Source organism: Limulus polyphemus, unplaced genomic scaffold (genome assembly GCF_000517525.1).
Source record: "Limulus polyphemus unplaced genomic scaffold, Limulus_polyphemus-2.1.2 Scaffold344, whole genome shotgun sequence".
Lineage (NCBI taxonomy): Eukaryota > Metazoa > Arthropoda > Merostomata > Xiphosura > Limulidae > Limulus > Limulus polyphemus.
The window spans coordinates 392,467-405,249 of NW_013665954.1; positions in this window are offsets into that span (position 1 = coordinate 392,467).

Below are 12,783 nucleotides of genomic sequence, written 5' to 3' on the forward strand. Positions count from 1 at the left end.
TAAGTCCGCAGACATACCGCTGTGCCACTAGAGGGGCTCGAAGATGGAGAGAAGATTATAAACAAACCTCGAAAGTTCCAACTGAGTTGTTAAAAGATATTTTGTATATAAACCCACGTTTTTTCAACTTTGTATACAGAAAACCAACCAACCATTAGATTAGTGTTAGAATTAGAGATGTCGCCTATAGTTTATTGAAGTCGTTAAGACACCAAATACGTATTCTTGCAACCAGAAAAATCGACTATTAAAACTACCTATGTCACTTGTTGTTTTAGAGCAAAGCTACACAATGGGCTGTCTGTGCTCTGTCCACCGCGGGGAATCAAATCCCGGAATTTAGCATTGTAAGTCTATAAATTTACCGCTTACCCTCTGAGAAACACCCATGTCGCCAACAAAATTATGAGAGAATGGTGTTAAATTTATTTCTATGGAAATTTTCAAAAATTATTTTCACCTATACATTCCCCTTTATATAAAAGTCACACTCCCGTTTGAAAGTCAGAGAATCGTATGTCGATATATATATATAAATAAAGATTAGGCTGGGCTACGTTGATGTGGGAATATGTTTTCTTGTACACTGTATCTGTAACTGATGTTCCCAGTCTGAAACATGAGTCAATGAGCCTAAATTTTTAAATTATTTTTTTCTCTTTAATGTTTGATTTTATAAATGTGCATGAATAAATTTTCTTTGCATATTACTTACACAAAGATGAACGAATTAAAAGCATATAAAAATTTGTATTCGCTTTTATCTATGGTTATAACAAATATGACACTCTGTCACATCCTACGTAACTTATTTTTGCCGTGATTTAAACTTGCTTTGCTTTTTTACGTTAAAAATAAACATTTGTACAATTATTTTTGGTTACTATGCATCAGAATACATACAGTCTTATTACATTTAATAGAGCGATTTAACCTGTACCACTCACCCACCTCTGAGAAAAACAACTAAACGCTCAGAAACTTATTACGTATAAATAAATTAAGGTAAAAACACTTGTCATATGACGAAATGTCACTAAGTAGAAGAGCTATAAACAAAGTAGAAGATATTACTGGTATTAACAATTTACCATATGACAATTACTAAGGGGAAGAGATAAAACCACACTTGTCATATGGTAAATTGTTAGTACCAGTAATCACTAAGGGGAAGAGATAAAACCACACTTGTCATATGGTAAATTGTTAGTACCAGTAATCACTAAGGGGAAGAGATACAAATTAAATGAAACATTTGTCGAATGCCCAATTGTTGATTCCATATTTACTAAGTAGAAGAATTACAAAGTAAAAACACACTTCCAATATAGTAAACTGTGGACACTTGTGAATAATAAATAGAAGAATTACAAAGTAAAAACACACTTCCAATATAGTAAACTGTGGACACTTGTGAGTACTAAATAGAAGAATTACAAAGTTGAAAATACACTTGTCGCATGCTCAATTGTTGAAACCAATAATCACTAAATAGAACAATTACACTTAATGACTACTGGTATTAACACTTTAGTATATGCCAAGTATACTTTTACTTTGTCGTTCTTCTACTTAATGACTACTGGTGTCAACGCTTTACTATACGCCAAATATACTTTTATTTCGTAGCTCTACTACTTAATGACTACAGGTATTAACACTTTAGTATATGCTACGTACTTTTACTTTATGACTTCTGGCCTTAACACTTTATTTTATGTCAGTCGTACTTGTAACTCTTCTAGTTAATGATTACTGGCATCAACAGTTTAGTATATGCCAAGTATAGTACTTCAACTTAATGATTATTAGTAATAATAATAATAATTTAAAATGATACAAGGGTGATTCTTTTTTTAAGTAGAACTACGAAATAAAAGTATATTTGGCGTATAGTAAAGCGTTGACACCAGTAGTCATTAAGTAGAAGAACGACAAAGTAAAAGTAAACTTGGCGCATAATATGGTGTTGACACCAGTAGTCATTAAGTAGAAGAACGACAAAGTAAAAGTAAACTTGGCGTATAATAAGGTGTTAACACCAGTAGTTATTAAGTAGAACTACAAAGTAAAAGTAAACTTCGCGTATAATAAGGTGTTGGCACCAGTAGTTATTAAGTAGAACTACAAAGTAAAAGTAAACTTCGCGTATAATAAGGTGTTGACACCAGTAGTTATTAAGTAGAACTTCAAAGTAAGAGTAAACTTGGCGCATAATAAGATATTGGCACCAGTAGTTGTTAAGTATAACTACAAAGTAAAATAAAACTTGTCGAATACTAAGTCATTGACATCAGTAATCACTAAGTGTATGAGTTACAAAGTAAAACACGCTTGTTTCGTGCTACATCGTTAACACTAGCCGCCATTAATAAAATCAATATTATTGCATACTAAAATTGTTAACACCAGCTGGCACCATACAAAAAGATCCACTAAGTGAACATTCATTTTTTGCATGTTAAATTGTTGTCACTAGTAGCTGTTAAGTGTAAGAGCTACAAAGCGAAAGTACACTTATCACATAAATAGAAACACAAAGGACTGTAAGATGTGGCTGTTATGATCATTCCTCCTTACTGGGTGTCTTTCTCTATAGCCACTGCAGCCCTATCGATTGCTACATTCATGGTCTATTTGGCAGTAATTCACGCATGCGTGAACAATTGTTTTTCTCTTAAATAATTACTACTTCTTTTGCTCATTTTTGTGCAGTGTGTGGGTGTTTGATGATAAATGATGCACGAAAAATTTTACTGTAAAGTAAAAAACAAACAGAGAATTATCGTAGACATTTTTTTTATTAATGTCTCAAGTTGAAAACTGATAATCATTGCTGGTGTATATAAATAATTTTAAAACGTTTCCGTGGAATATTTATGTAAATATGTATCATTCTAGTGAATGTTCAACACCATTATTAGTATAAAATCTATAACTATAACTTGTGCTCAGAAAATATGTCGAAAACAAACTCATTAAATGAATTATATAAACCATGTGCTCAGGTGCAGATGTGTTGATTTTATGTGATTTGTCAATTTCCATTTTGTGATTACTTTTCCATGTATAATTAGTTTAATCCCAAAACATGTCTTTTGTTTTTTGATGCACTTGTAGTTTCATACCATTGTATATCGGTTTATATTTAGCATTAAAAAACTAGAGCAAAAGTTTTACATTCTTTTAAACAATGTACTTATTTGCAATTTAAACTTCTCCTTCGCTACAAAAAGTTACTTGTTTAATTCACGATTTAGAAGCTTAAGAAATGAGCATTCAGTAATATCAGTAGTGTCCCTATTAAACCGGAAACGCAATTAAAATGTACACAAACAATAGCTCAAACTATACAGTACTTTATTTTACGTTCCTCGGTGGGATAGCGTCAAGTCTTTAGAATTACAACGCTACAATCAGGGGTTCGATTCCCCTCGATGTGGCTTTGCTATAATAAAAAACAACAACATTATGATACCCTTAAGTTGGCATGCTACATACAGGTCTATCTGATAATAATATATTTGATGAATTTGTAGACCAACGCTTTTTGCAAGTATTTTTCGGATAAATCACCTTCATGTGCCCCATTATTCAGATAACTAAATTATCATAAAATATTTTTGTTATTTTAACTAATTAACATTTAAATTATTAGATGGTATAATCACGGACAATGATTTTGAAGCTCATCTTTTCTCGTGTGCTACTTTCCCATTTGTTATTTTAAATCTTTTACATTATCTATTTTTCTTTTTTTAAATTGTGAATGAATGTTTGATAAGCCTAATTAAATTCACGTAAGATCTCTGTTGTCGCTCATTGTTATTAATTGAATCTTTAGTTCACTACTTGTAAATACCTTTTTATTAACTTTTAAAAATTTTCATTTACTTCAGGAGGATCGGTCTAAATATTATTTTTCGTCCATAATTTATTATTAATTCATTTTAAGCTGATTTAAGGAAATATTTCATCACTAATCTCTAATTAATAAACTCGACAACTAACGTGGGTAAGTAATTCATCTTATCTGCAGATTAGTTTCTGCTACGAGATAACAGACATATAACAGAACAAAATAATAAAACTGGTGGCTTTCGGTTAACTTGCTCTGACTGTGAATCCGAAGATTCAGGGATCGCGACCCGTTGCCTTTAAAACGCGCTCCACCTTTTGTAGCCGAGCGTGCGCTATAATAATGACATTCAAGTCCCACTAGTATGTTAAATAAAAGTAGCACAAAAGTTGGCGGTGTGTGCTGTTGACTAATTTCCTTCCACCTAGTTTATCATTTCAAAATTAGGTATATTCGCAAACAGACCATTGCATAGCTGTGCGCGAAAATTCTAAATATATATATATATAATAATAAGCAGTTATTAGCCTTTTTTTATAACTTGTATTTGTGGATTTAAAAAGACTGTAGCTCGACCAGTGTCAGTTTCTGTCACTGTTAGAACATTGTATTTACAGATCAATCATAATCATCTTATTAGTGCTCAATGGCAGACCCATATCCATAATACTCAGCTTTTTAACCCCTACTTAAGCGAGTCATTTGATATAAAACATTAAGTTTGAGCTGAGCGATAAAAATGTGACACAAGAGTATATTTAGCAAGCGTAGCTGCTACAAATATTTACATTAACGTAAACTCATATTATTAGTGCACTGCTTAGTTTTTAGCTTGTGTTTCCACTTTGTTATTCAACAAGAGCTTCTTGACTGTACAGTTTTTTTCGTTGAATTTTTTTGTTAATGTTGTATGATTCTTCGTGTGTTTTTTTTCAAGACACAACCTATAATTTCTGAATGTTTGTATTCATTTTGTGTTTACTACTTGTTATATAAGGGTTACATAGATATGTTGAAGAGTAGATAGAGAACTGCAAATTTTAGTGTTTTGTATTTACATTGTAGGTTCATAACAAAATACAATTTGAGAATTAAAAATGTTTAAAAGTTTATGTTCAGTTATTTAGCAACTAGTTGGAAGCTGAATTTCGTGCCCCAGCTGACAATAATCTTATATTTAAGCTATAAAATCACAAATACAAACGTGGTGTTTATTACACGTTATATATTACAACTTTGTTCTGATTAATCACAGTTTAATCCGGTTATTACCCAAGACTATAATTTGAATGCAAATTGCTAATTATAAAATACATATTTAAATTTTTCTGTTAGGAATGTCAAGTAAATTGAGCCACTATTCTGTTGGAAGACTTATAACTGTAGGAAACAAAATTATATTTCACTGGATAACGCCTGTCAGCTTATAATATGTGTATATATATATATACATTATTCCTTATGAAACTATATGAACAAAAATTCCTAGAACAATTAGCGTTTGACTATTTTATGTTTATTTATAGAATTGAGAGTTAGAACAAAAATTTGTCTCCTGCGGCTCAGCGGTAAGATTTAGGGCTTGTATCTGTCAAATTTGGGGCTCAGATAGTCCATTGTTCAGCTTTGTACTGAAATTAAACAAGAAACAAAGACTTTTTACTACATTAATGAATGCTAAAAACTAATTTAGAAACATAATATGTAAAATATTTGTTTACGTTATAAAAGTTGCCCTCCTAATAATTGACCAGAAGCAACTTTTTTTTCTTCACCTTTCCTCAACTATGATTGATTTAAATCTTCGTATACATTTTCTAATGTTCTTCTTTAGGTAAAGTTTCGGAACCTTGGTTGTAATCAAGTCAAAATTTGAAATGACAAAAACATACGATTCTATTGTATTCGGTTCCATTTTTGTCGTCTTTTTTTCCGACTTAGAAAACAAGCATATAGTGGCAAAAAGAGTTGTAATTTACAATGAAGACCTAGGCATTAACGTTTGCGAGATGAACTAACTTGTGCTCGGCTAGAACCTGTGTTAATGCTTCTGAAGGTAAATGAAATTGATAAAATTTGTCATCACACCACCATTATGTACCAGTAGTAAAATTAATTTGTTGAAATGAAACACTCAGTATAAAACAAATATCACGACCACTTAGAATTTTTCATACACAGCTACAATGGCTGTTGTAATGCAAACGTGTACGGCTTATTATTTGAGGTAAAGGTAAAAAAGAACTTCATTGATAACCATTAAAATCAATTACAGTTTAAAGTAAACCATACTTAATGGTTTGCTTAAGAGATTTGGCTTAATTAGGCTTTAAAATATGCGAATCAGATGATTTTTAATACATTGTAAGTATTGTGTGTATATGTGACACACATACACATACACACATATATATATACACGTCCAAAAATTGTTAATATTTTATTTTTCCAAAACAAAATATAAATAAAACATTATCAGTTGTACATTAGTTGTTAGTTTGAGTGTATATTATTTTCTTTAAAAGAACTAGGGCATGACATTATAACTATTGTGGGAGGAAGAAATGCTCTTTTCTTGTATAACAAGACATTAAAAGTGAGAGCAAGGGGAAGATGACTTTAGTAGACTATTTGTTTTGTAAATGGATGATGACTTGTAGTAATGTATTTTCTGTACCAAGTTTTTCCATTTGCTGTGTCAGTAATTGTAGTAAGCAGAGTAAAAAGTTTAGACAATTACTAAAGCAAGGGAACCTAAAATGTACATTTGAAGATAACGTGAGAATACTGTTACTTACGGAGATAGACTTCACTGTTACGTGAGCGTGAAATGACACTATATGAAAAAGTTTACACGTTTATGAGACTTTCAAGAAAATAGAATATTGTTTAATAAGTCCATAAGGGCAACAAACACTATTCTCTCGTGAAAAATATATTTAATTTCTGACATTAAGGACGTCATAATGAACTATTATACATTGAAGTTTGATTCGATAACATCCTGGTTCATAACAATATTATTTATTATAAATGAATTGCAAATTATTAATACTTTTGAATATATTTTTGTGTACAATAATAATAAATGGTTTTTTTCTGAGCAATCAAATTTTTGAAATAGTCCAAAATATCATAAAGAAGAAAAACTACGCGCTTCAAAGAAAGTACAGAAAGATCCAAAAATAAATTGTTCTCTGTGTGTGGACTGCATTTTATTTGCAGCCCCAATTGGTCCTTTATCAGTCTGAGTCTTATGTTTATCCACTGTTCATATATAGTCGTACATTAATTTTCAAAATATGAACATTAAAAACAATTAATATAGTGTTCTGTGACACAATAGTCCAAAAGTTAATCGTAAAAGATTTGGTTTCTACTTAACTACTCTGCAGTGGAGAATATCATTTTGAGTGGAACTTTTAAAATTTCGATTTTATAAAGATGAAGTTCCCGCAACTTTATACTTCCAGTAAAGATGCGGGAAACAATAAAGTAGAATAATGATAAGCTACAAGTTCTTGAATTTCCTTTTGACTTCTCGTGGTGCTTCTCACGTGACATCAAACATACTGCATCATAAAGCTGCAATAGATTCTAAGCACGTGATACGCTAAGCCATGAGAAGAACAGAAGGTGAGTTGATAGTAAGGAATAGACTGTGTGAGAGGTAGTTACATGTGATCAATGACCATCTTTAAATAGAAACAGTAAATTGAAATATATAAACATGGTTGTGCCAGAAATTGTATGACGTCACAGTTCGTGCTGCATAACGCCACAGCTTTTTTCAAGCCGAACAAATTAATTTTCACAGAAATGACTGACTCCATCAATACATCCAAGTATTGATCAAGCATGATCATCTTCTCTTTTCTTTTTTGTATTTTACGTTTGTTCTTCAAATTACCTTCCTCAGGTATATTATTCCAACATTTCGTACCAACGATTGCCTCCGAATGTTAAGTTTCTTGTAGGTTATATCAAATCACTAACGGTACCCAAATTACCGTGAATAAAGAAGGCAAGCACCAGAAAGACCGAGAACGATATATGCTGTTTTAAGTAAAAATAAACGAACTGGGTGACTTATTGTTTCAAATGGTACTAATCTAGAAAAAGATTCTTAAAACTCCTAATCAAATCTTTGTTTTAACAACATATTATCATTCACGTGTATGCATATTTAACATAGTATTCCACAGAAAATAAAAAAAAGCATTTTGTTTTATTCCTCAGAGCTGTTTAATTCTTCAGCAACACCCAAAAATGTTGAGTTATGTTACTTGATATTTAAAAACGTCTAGGTTTCCCTTATATGAAGTTAGTTTACGCTAGATTTACGTAATTTTTAACTCTGATTTGGTTATTTTAATACTTACATTTTCTCTTTGAAATAAAAGAAAAGCCCCGGCATCGCCAGGAGGTTAGGGCGCTCGACTCGCAATCCCACCAAACATTCTCGCCCTTTCAGCCGTGGGGGCGTTATAATGTGACAGTCAATCCCACTATTCGTTGATAAAAGAGTAGCCCAAGAGTTGGCGGTGGGTGGTGATGACTAGCTGCCTTCCCTCTAATCTTACACTGCTAAATTAGGGACAGCTAGCGCAGATAGCCCTCGTGTAGCCTTGCGCGAAATTCAAAACAAACAAGCAAAGTAAAAGCAAAATTGTATTTAACAAGTACACCTTTCTAAAGAAGTTAAACAAAAAAATACACGTGCTGTTTTAGCTATTCCTTTAATTAAACACAAAACAACATTTTATATTATATATATATATATATATTGTATTTTCAATTGCAACTATCTTAATTTTTGATTTTCTTTATTCTTGACGTTTAGTTAAAATGGATACCAAAACATGTAATTATACATATATCTTGAACTTGAGAACTTCCGATGGCTAATAATAACAATCGGCAAGCAGATACGAGACTAATGAGCTACCGTCAAATAAGATGTCATTGCAATGACATTTTTCTGTAGACAGATGATTATTATTTATAAAGTAGAACTTCATACTATCAATGTAATGTCTTTTTTTTTATCAAAAGTAAAATGTATTCATGGAGCTTTTTTTTTTCATAGCATGTTATAAACCCTACCAACAATTCTTGTTATTTGAACTTGAGGTGTAGAATTGTTTAGTATCAAGTTTAGCGCCCTGAATTGTTTCTAAGATTTTATTGTTCTTACTTTAAACTTGTTCTAATAGAAATATACAAGGCACTAAGTTTGTGATAGAAATCAGATATTTAATAGAATTTTGTAGGGAAAATATATGAGATGTTTACTCCTATAAAATTTCAATCAAGAAAAGATCTTGAACTTTGTGATGTTGATGGTATACGATTTAATAATAATCAATTTTGAAAAAGAATCATATTTTTGAAATATCCAAATTCATTTCGTAATCTTTTTCAGTTAATGTAACGGATATGAAGAGGGAAAAATTAGAAAAAAATTTGTAAATATCTCTACACTACGTTTCTGATATTTTGGAACATCTGTTGTAGCGTTACCTTAGTTACAAACTGTTCTTCTTTTCACATTTTTATGAAGTTGCTTAGTGTGCGATTTAAGGACGAAAACCACAAGAACTTTAGTATTTCAGCTATATATGTGTAGTTAAGATAACGTTTCGGTTGCGAATGTTTTGTCAATTAGGAAACTTAATTAGCTTTTAATGTTGTTTTTTGTCATATCTTATGGCATGTGTGAAAGTGATGAATAAAGATACTGATTACTTATTCATATGTGTGTTTTGATTTTATGAAAGTGAGGGATTTATTGCCTTACTACCCAAACCTGCTTCCTAAGCAAGCCCTATATTTTGTATTTACATATTCAATGGGAAAAAAATGGTTGCAGAAGGAAAAGTGCACATTTGTCTAGGGCAACAAACGGAAAACGAGAAGAAAACAAAATTTCATAAGTGTCCTTCGAAAACTACACTTGCATTTGTTCAGTTGTAGTTTACTATGTATGCTGTAGCGATATTTATGAAAATATGGCACTACCAACTGGGGGAAGCAGTAACTTAACGTTCTTGTTGTTGTACTTTCAATAAATAAAAAAAACTCAACGTCGTGAAAATACTGCAAAGTAAAACTTGATATTATTACGAAATACATATTGAGCTTCTGTACAACCAGAACCGTCTTAATCATTGATCATTACCATAATTATGTATGTGTATATATATATATCCAAAGTTAGATTTTGCACAAAACTAATTAGTACTCAACTTTTATTTTTATTATCCAAGGACCTTTTATAAATCATAAATGAATTGTGATTATTATAAGAGATTGTAAAACCTTTTTGACATTGAAATGATCGAACAAGAGTACACCAAAAGCTGGGGTGGATGCTGTTAACTAGCTGCCTTCACTCTAGTCTATCAATTCTGCACAGAAAATCCTTTGTAACTTTGCGCGTAAGTTCTAAATACAAATGACATGGTACACTTTTGTCAAGGAACATCATTAAATGTACGTACATAATGTTGGTAATCAAAAGATTAATAACCCTAATTCTCCTGTCTTTAATTTAAGTTTAAGATTCATTAATCTGTGCTTTCATTTGCATAGTATTTTAAACGTTGTCATGCATTTATATTTTTGAATATAAGAACAGTAACTTTTTTCAGAGGCTATTTTCCAAGGGTAACACGTAAATTAAAACAAAATTGTAAGCTAAATGTAATACTGATGTCATCACCATTTTCTATGGTATCCACATTTCGAATCGGTTTAAAACCATTACTTCCTAGCATAGTAACTCGTAGCTTATTCGCAATTAATTTCCATCTAATTACGTGATATATATATCTTAGAATTAATACTAATCTGAATATTCCAACTAGTTTATAGTATAAATATTTTTGACATCATTATTGTTCTTTCTATTAACACCAGTCATTAACCTTTAACACAATATCGTACTTCTTAATTGGCGATAAAGTCAACATGTTCATTTAATCAGTATTGCTGAAGTGTTTGTAATACATTTATTTGTTTTATTTTTATTGCATAAACTAACTCAGAGTCATTAGTAATCAATTCGTCCCTAATCAAAATCCCCACCCCAGATACAGATACAACCACAGAAGAAACAACTTAGAGCCAACCACAAATAATAAAAGAAGAATTTGGAATTAAAATAAAGTCAACAGTCCAGGACACCGTGAAACATAAACCTCACTATAATACCACACTAACAAAATAAATTGCCTTCAGAAATACGAAAACATAATAATTCTACCAGCAGACTAAGAATGCCCTCTACTAACGTGCAAAAAAATAGACTATTAAGCTCCAAAATTTACTTAAAGATGGATACATCAAAAAATTTAGGCCTATTTGTTTCTAATGTTCGGCCAGCTTTCGGCATTTAAACCGTAAGGTTTAGCTTTTGTTTTTTCGTAAGTATTACGCTATTGTGCATAAATATTAAGTGTTAATAATGTAGCAATCGATAAATGGATTTGGAATACACTATACATGTCAAAGATAGTTTAACATTACATTATGGTTACTCCCTAGGACCATAACAAATGATATTGATATATACACATGACAGCAGCTTATAACCGTAAAAGGTAGCATGTGTATGTGTGGCAGCTGCTTAGAACTGTAGTAGGTGATCTGTGACAGCACTTAGAACTCTAACAGGTGAAACTAATATATGAAGGACAGCAGTTCAGAACAATAACAGGTGAAACGAGTATGTGAGGGACAGTACTCGGAACTATAACATCTGAAAAGAGTATGTGGGGGACAGCATTTTAGAACCATGACAGGTGAAACAAGTATGTGAAGGACAGCACTTGGAACTATAACATTTGAAGAGAGTATGTGGGGGACAGCAGTTTTGTGCCACAACAGATGATACGTGAATATGTGTGACATTTACCCTAAAAACTTCTTCATTCTTGTTTCTTATAACAAACCATTTACAGCGAATCTTTTTTTTTTCACGGCATACGCTTCATAATACTGCAAGTAATAAGTTGTCTTGAAATGGATAAGGGAAGTTTAGCCAATAAGTAGTCTTGAAATGTATAAGGAAAGTTTAGCCAATAAGTTGTCTTGAAATGGATAAGGGAAGTTTAGCCAATAAGTAGTCTTGAAATGTATAAGGAAAGTTTAGCCAATAAGTTGTCCTGAAATGGATAAGAGAAGTTTAGCCAATAAGTTGTCCTGAAATGTATAAGGAAAGTTTAGCCAATAAGTTGTCTTGAAACGGATAAGGGCAATTTAGCCAATAAGTTGTCCTTCTTTCATAAACATAGTTATGTCTGGTAATCTTCACGACTTCCCATGATTTTTCAACTCATATTTGATTAGTCTGTATGATTTGTACATTTATTTTGTTCTTTTGTTAATAAATCAACTTGTTGGGTAATCTTTCTAATTGCACTTAATTCTTTATGTAAAGAGTATGGTTGCACATTATTGCTATCTTCACTTACGTCTTGGTGAAAAAAGCATTGTTGTACATTATTGCTGTCTTTACATACGTCTTGGTGTAAAAAGCATTGTTGAACATTATTGCTATCTTCACTTACGTCTTGGTGAAAAAAGCATTGTTGTACATTATTGCTATCTTTACATACGTCTTGGTGTAAAAATCATTGTTGTACATTATTGCTATCTTTACATACGTCTTGGTGTAAAAATAATTGTTAGACATTATTGCTATCTTTACATACGTCTTGGTGTAAAAAGCATTGTTGAACATTACTGCTATCTTCACTTACTTCTTAGTATGGTTGTACAGTATTGCTATCTTCGCTTACTTTTTGGTGTAAAGAGTATGGTTGTATATTATCGCTATTTGCACTTACTTCTTGGTGTAAAGAGTATGGTTGTACATTATTGCTATATTCACTTACGTCATGCTATAAAAAACATTGTTG